Source organism: Mesoplodon bidens (assembly GCF_964165515.1).
Source record: "Mesoplodon bidens genome assembly, chromosome: 8".
NCBI lineage: Eukaryota > Metazoa > Chordata > Mammalia > Artiodactyla > Ziphiidae > Mesoplodon > Mesoplodon bidens.
The window spans coordinates 6,805,951-6,812,088 of NC_138165.1; the positions used below are offsets into that span (position 1 = coordinate 6,805,951).

The window sequence follows — 6,138 nt, forward strand, 5'->3', positions numbered from 1 at the left end:
ATGTCTTTCTGGTGTGTTTTATTGTCTGGGGGGGATATTTATTCTCTGGTTCTTCTATATTATTATATATACATATAATACTCCCCATTCTCCTGTTTCCTCAGAATTATCTTCTTATGGGATTTGATTGTTTTTTTTTTTCTGTTGCTAACTTTCTATCTGCGATGCATTTTTCTTGCTTTTAGCATGTAAATGTGTGTCAGAATAGCTTTTTTGGCTTGATCCCTGTAGAGTTCCCTGGTTTTTTTTTTAGAATAACAAAAAATATTTTACTGAAACATAAGATTTACAGAAGTTTCCAGACAAGCCATACAAAATGGTCATAAGCTTTTACTTGAAGGGAGGATTCTACACTTGACAGCAAAGTCACAATGTTATTAGTGAGGGCTGTGATGTTTGTTTAATGCTCCCGTGTTGGTTCAAACAATGAAGCTTGTCCATCTACAGCATCTGAATAAATAGAGAGCATATTCTAAAGAACTGGTTAGCTGCTTTTAACCAGTGCAATTAGATCAACATAAAAAGAGGGAAAGGAGCCCATAAAATAAACATAAAATTACCTCCCCCCCAAAAAAAATAATAAAGAAAAACACCCACATCCCTGCAGCTAACCCTGACAACTCTCTTCATTCACAGTGCTTTATACTTAACCCCTGATGGGGGAAACGAATAAAAGCAGAGAGGGGCCACTGTTTCTAAATGTTTCGCAGCAATCCAGATGATACTTCTAGCCTCTGCTCGTGTTTTACAGCAGTGAATCAGGAGGACACCTAGATTTGCTAATGTAATAAATGCTAATGGCTTTTATTCTGCAGTGTTTCTAAGACTATGTACATTAAATAGAAACAAAAAAGGAAGAAGTCTTGGCAGAACAGGAGAAGTGATGCACACCTGATGATCAGATCGATTTAAATATTATTCGTGGCATATAGCCTAGTCCATGCTCTAGCTGTTTCTATGGCTTGGGCTTTGTTGGTCTTCCACTGCTCTGACACATCATTTGCTAATGGATCATCTGGATTGGGAGCACTTAACAAAGGCTTGATCGATAGCAGAACTGTGTGGATCTGCAGTGCTGGGGACCACTCAAAATATCTAAACATATTCTTCCCAACTTGTCTACATTAGGATGACAAATTCTGGTCATGAAACATACTTTAGGGGCTGCCACTGGGTATTCATCTGGAAGGAAGAGTTCAAGTTTAAAAGTCCCCACCTCAGGCTTCCCTGGTGGTGCAGTGGTTGAGAATCTGCCTGCCAATGCAGGGGACACGGGTTTGAGCCCTGGTCTGGGAGGATCCCACATGCCGCAGAGCAACTGGGCCCGTGAGCCACAACTACTGAGCCTGTGTGTCTGGAGCCTGTGCTCTGCAACAAGAGAGGCCGTGATAGTGAGAGGCCTGCGCACCGCGATGAAGAGTGGCCCCCGCTCGCCGCAACTGGAGAAAGCCCTCGCACAGAAACGAAGACCCAACACAGCCATAAATAAATTAATTAATTTAAAAAAAGTCCCCATCTCAAAGGGGGAACCCTGGGGGCCAGCAAGGACCACATGAAAATAATGGTTGTTGCTCTCATCTGGTTCTGCTTTGATGCTGGGAACTGGTCCAACCAGCAAATGCTGGGTTTCCTTGATAATCCCATGGGGCAGCCCGGCCATCTTGTCAGATCCCAAGATGGGCCTCTGGTCTCTTCTCCCTATAGCTCCCTCTTACGTTGTTCTCACAAAATGATTAAAAGCATGGCCTCACACTCTTGGAGATCTGACTACTCTCTTCCCCTCTTCTGCATTAAAAAAATTTTTTTTTAAATAAAAAGTTTTATTTATTTATTTTTGGCTCTGTTGGGTCTTAGTTGCTGTGTGCAGGCTTTCTCTAGTTGCAGTGAGCGGGGGCTACTCTTGGCTGTGGTGCGCAGGCTTCTCATTGTGGTGGCTTCTCTTGTTGCGGAGCACGGGCTCTAGGTGTGCAGGCTTCAATAGTTGTGGCACACGGGCTCAGTAGTTGTGGCGCACGGGCTTAGCTGCTCTGCGGCATGTGGGATCTTCCTGGACCAGGTCTCGAACCCCTGTCCCTTGCATTGGCAGGCAGATTCTTAACCACTGTGCCACCAGGGAAACCCCCCCTCTGCTTTTATCTGGACCTTTCTTTCCTTTGCTTCTACTCTCCTTATCCTGCTCAATTTGGATTCTGCTTCTATCTGTTTCTTCTCAGTCTGGATCTCTGCTTTGGAAAAGAGCTTTGATTTGTTTGTTTGTTTTAAAGATTTTTTTTGGATGTGGACCATTTTTAAAGTCTTTATTGAATTTGTTACAATATTGCTTCTGGTTTATGTTTTTTAGTTTTTTGGCCCCTAGGCATGTGGGATCTTAGCTCCCCGACCAGGGATTGAACCCACGTCCCCTGCCTTGGAAGGCGAAGTCTTAACCACTGGACGGCCAGGGAAGTCCCTGATTTGTTACGTTTCATGAGTTCAAGGGCCCATACTGCTCCAGTGCTCTGTCATATGGACCCATTGCACTTGCCTCCTGGTTGGATCCTTCAAAACCTTTCTAGTTCTCAGACTGGCCCACAGCACTTTCCAGTTAGTTCATCCTAGTGACTTGGGGCTTCTTCTGTCTTAGGAGCCTTAGGAGCCCAGTTGTCGTCCTATGCACCATGCAGTCCTTGTAGCTTAGCTACCAGTGGGTTGTTCCCACCCCCTCGTATCAGGAGAATACTGGGGAGATCTTACCACCTGGTTTTGTTGCAGATGTTGTCCGTGGGTCTTTAGTTTTGCTATCTTCCTTGCTCTGTGGGACAATTTGGGAAGATTTAAAAATACCACCACCGTCTTCTAAGAATTCCGGTGTGTGTTGACTATTTTTTTCGTTTGCATAGTTCTGCTCTTAATCTTTTCTGTTGATCCCAAATAAGAACCAAGACTGATACAAAAGTATTACCATACGGGAGATGCACAAGAAGTGGGAACATGGCTTCCAAGTAAAGTGGTCACAGGCTGTGATTTCAGTTCCCATTAAAGAGAGCAGAACATTTCGACCATAAGAAGTGATGACCTGCCCCCCACCCCGCCACTCTGGTCGGCCCCTTGGGTGCAGCATTGCATTCTGCTCTGTGCACCAGAGTTTTAACAGACACTCATCTGGAAAGTGTGTTTAGGAAGGAGAGGCAGTTTGAAAGTAGGCTACAAAAGTAATTGTTGAGGGAACAACCATAACTGGTATAATTTTCCGACTGCTGCTCTATGCCAGGCACAGTCAACAAACATTACTGATATAATCTTTACGGCAACTCTATAAGTGCTATTCTTGTCATTTCCACTTGATAGATGAGGCTTCAAGACATGAAGAAAGTTGTCCAAAGTAAAAGAGTAAGCAGCAAAGCACAAATCTATTTGTTTACAAACCTGTACTTTTAGACATTTCAGTAAGGTAAAAATTAAGATTTTTGAAAACAATTTGGCACCATATGACTCTGAGAATGTTCCAAAAGGAAGGCCAGAACTAACGTGAATTGATGACTTTTTACATGCCGGTCACTGTGTAAAAGCTGTCTAATTTCATCCTCAAAAACAAAAACAAACAAACAACCAAACAAACAATAAGAAGCATGTTTCAGTACCCTAAAGGATCAGTCAGGACCCCGCCAGGAGATAGAAACCATATTTATACAACGAGAAATTCATTCAAAAAGTGTTAACCAGGGGGACTTCCCTGGTGGTGCAGTGGTTAAGAATCCAATGGAACCAAAAAAAAAAAAAAAAAAAAAAGGGTTAACCAGGTATAATGTTGTTAATTAGGTAATTGAAAAAGTAAGAAGGAAACTAAGTTATTGCCAAGGTAGTAACTGCTGGAAGCATCTAGTACCCTGGGGCTGGCAAAGGGATGGAAGACATTAGAATTATTAAAACTTAATAATTTTGGCACTTCCCTGGTGGCGCAGTGGTTGAGAGTCCGCCTGCCGATGCAGGGGACACGGGTTCGTGCCCCGGTCCGGGAAGATCCCACATGCCGTGGAGCGGCTGGGCCCGTGAGCCACGGCCGCTGAGCCTGCACGTCCGGAGCCTGTGCTCCACAACGGGAGAGGCCACAACAGTGAGAGGCCCGCGTACCGCAAAAAACAAAACAAAACAAAAAAAACTTAATAATTTTACCTAATTAATTAAATTGTAATTGGAGGAGAGGGCCTGTGGAGCTGACGCTCAGATCTCTGGAGTGTAGGAGATGCTGCTAGTTTGGGGCTGAGTCTCTGAGATGCAGCACTAAGGGGCTAGGTTCTACAGAGCCTGGGAAACTGCAGACTGGATCCCGCTGCTGCTATGGGAAGGAACTCCTGCCATGGGGTGAAGCAGTGTGGCTGGAGTGATGGAAAGCAGACGTGGCGGGGTGGGGGGAGCAAGTCCTGTCCTCCTCCGCCGGCCCTGCGCTCCTCTCTCCAGTGCCCCTTAGGGGCTGAGCCTAAAGTAGCGCCAGCTGGCGACGCAGAAATGTGGTTTCAGCATCCCAGCCTCAGCATCACAAGGCACAGGAGAGAAGAGTGGCAGGAAACGGAGGCTCAGAAAAGTGCTTCAGGGCTCAGGGCTGGTGAACCCCTCCCACTCCACTCTACTACCCAACCTTCTGCACCACTGGCTGCATTATGGCCACTTTGTTCATTTCCTACGGCCCAGGGGCCAACCTAGCCTCCTTCTGGCACTTCTCTGCCCTTAGCCAGAGCTCTGGCCTCCATGGGAAGCACAGCCTGACATGCGGCCTTGGAGCTCGGGTCCCAGGAGCCCTGGAGCGCCTCTGTGCTCCCCACCACGCCCCCGATCTCTGGTGACACATTCCCTGACTTGGCCTGAGCCCCTGTCCTGGCAGGCCCAACTTCTCAGTGGTAACTTGGTCCCTTCCTTCCCAGCTCAGCCTGGTGTGTCACCTGCCTCTCAGAAGCCTCAGGCACCATGGCTGGGCCAAGCCCCTGAGGCAGATCCCAAAAAAACAGGTCTGCAGGGGGCTTCACACATGCTGGCCCATGTTCTGAGGGACAGGACATTGGTCCCAAGAGCAAGGAGACTTACTCTGGGGTGGTGGGCTCATGGAGGAGGAGGTGCCCTGGGCCACGCACCCATCCCACGCAGGCACCCCGCAAAATATATACTGGGGGCAGACCATGCGACAGGTGCAGTGCTTGCTCTGAAAATACAGTGGTTACGAAGGTTCCGTCATCCGCCGTGATGGGACTTGTGGCCGAGTGCAGGATCCAGACCATAGCCAAGTCAGGAGAGGAGACAGGTGTGAATTTCATTCTCTCAATTCTAGTGTGCAAGAAACGTAACGTTAGTTTTCTTTAATTCCTATTCATTTCTATTTTGAAACTTCATTTCATTGGGAGAGTACATCCTGGATGGATCGCCGTTAGTTCGGGGTTCCCTTTCTTTTTCTAGGGTTGCCTCTGGGTGCAGAAAAGGCTTGTGTAGCTCCATGGATAACTTATACTGCAGGGTCCCTGAGTGGAGCCCACTGTCCGGCAGGTCCAGCCGCTGTCCTGGGGCTCGCTCAGAGCCCCTTCCTTGGCCTTGTGCTTTTTCAAGTTCTGGCCCCAAAGCAGGGCATCCGGCCCTCTCCCTGAGACCTCCCCTTCACTGGGCCTTGATGAATATCCCATAAGTACAATCGTCCCCACAAGCAAATGAATCTCTAACTGCAAATTATATCAGAGCCATGAAGGAGAGGAGAGGGCACTCTGAGTGGAGAGAGAGCTTGTTTCAGATGTGGAGGAGCCAGAAAGTTCTCCCTGAGGGGGTGACATTTGAGCTGAGAAGTCCAGGAAAGATCTAGAAGGATCTAGTGAGCAGAGGACACAAGAGCCCGTGTGAAGGCTCTGAGCGGGGAACAGGTGCCCTAGTCTGAAGGGCCCGTGGAAGCTGGTGTGGAGGGCGTGGGCCCAGCCGTCCTCTGAGGGAGTTCGCTGGGGCCCATCTAATCAGCGTCTCTCCAGCCGTCTCTGTCCTCCTGGGAGCAGGTGTGTGCTCTGCGGCCACCCTGCGACTGCCCCGTCACAGGACCGCAGGGAACTGAGAGAGCAGCTCACGGTTTACACGGAGCTTCACGCCATCTGCTTCCAGACTCTGAGGTGGCGTCTCCTCCCTCGTGAATCC

At 48.0% G+C, this 6,138-nt stretch overlaps 1 pseudogene across 1 annotated transcript; it reads right to left on the reverse strand.

The window, feature by feature from the left end:
• Positions 1-805: 805 nt before the first annotated feature.
• Positions 806-1,660, reverse strand: LOC308621676 (ubiquitin-conjugating enzyme E2 N-like; annotated as a pseudogene). Its single transcript has 2 exons — positions 1,531-1,660; positions 806-1,227 (listed from the first exon to the last, which is right to left on the reverse strand). The product of its transcript is annotated as a ubiquitin-conjugating enzyme E2 N-like (transcript).
• Positions 1,661-6,138: the final 4,478 nt, after the last annotated feature.